Source organism: Myotis davidii, unplaced genomic scaffold (assembly GCF_000327345.1).
Source record: "Myotis davidii unplaced genomic scaffold, ASM32734v1 scaffold185, whole genome shotgun sequence".
NCBI lineage: Eukaryota > Metazoa > Chordata > Mammalia > Chiroptera > Vespertilionidae > Myotis > Myotis davidii.
Genome location: NW_006297811.1, coordinates 5,064,089 through 5,064,452, shown reverse-complemented (window position 1 = coordinate 5,064,452; position 364 = coordinate 5,064,089).

Sequence of the window (364 nt, the reverse complement as noted above, 5' to 3'; positions counted from 1 at the left end):
AGTTTTCCTGTCTCCCAGTTTCTCAAAGCCTTTTCTTTTGCTGAGTTCTTTTACACTCAAACTGTGTGTAGGGGGGATTTAAATTCCAACCCGGAACTCGGAGTCACGCGCCTTGAATGACGGGAGTCGTAGTTTGGCGACTCCTTCTTAACCCCTTCTCACGCCTTTTCCTACCCACAGTGAAAATCTACAACTCCCAGAATGCACCCTCCGGGTGTCCGCCCCTGGGCGCACGCGCCCTGACGCCGCAGGATTTGAATCGGCGGCGTTGTTATTGACGCCATATTGGGGCCGGTGGCGGGTGGAAGAGTCGTACCGCGGAGGGGGAAGTGACTGGACGTGTTTGCCGGAGCTCCTGACGCCG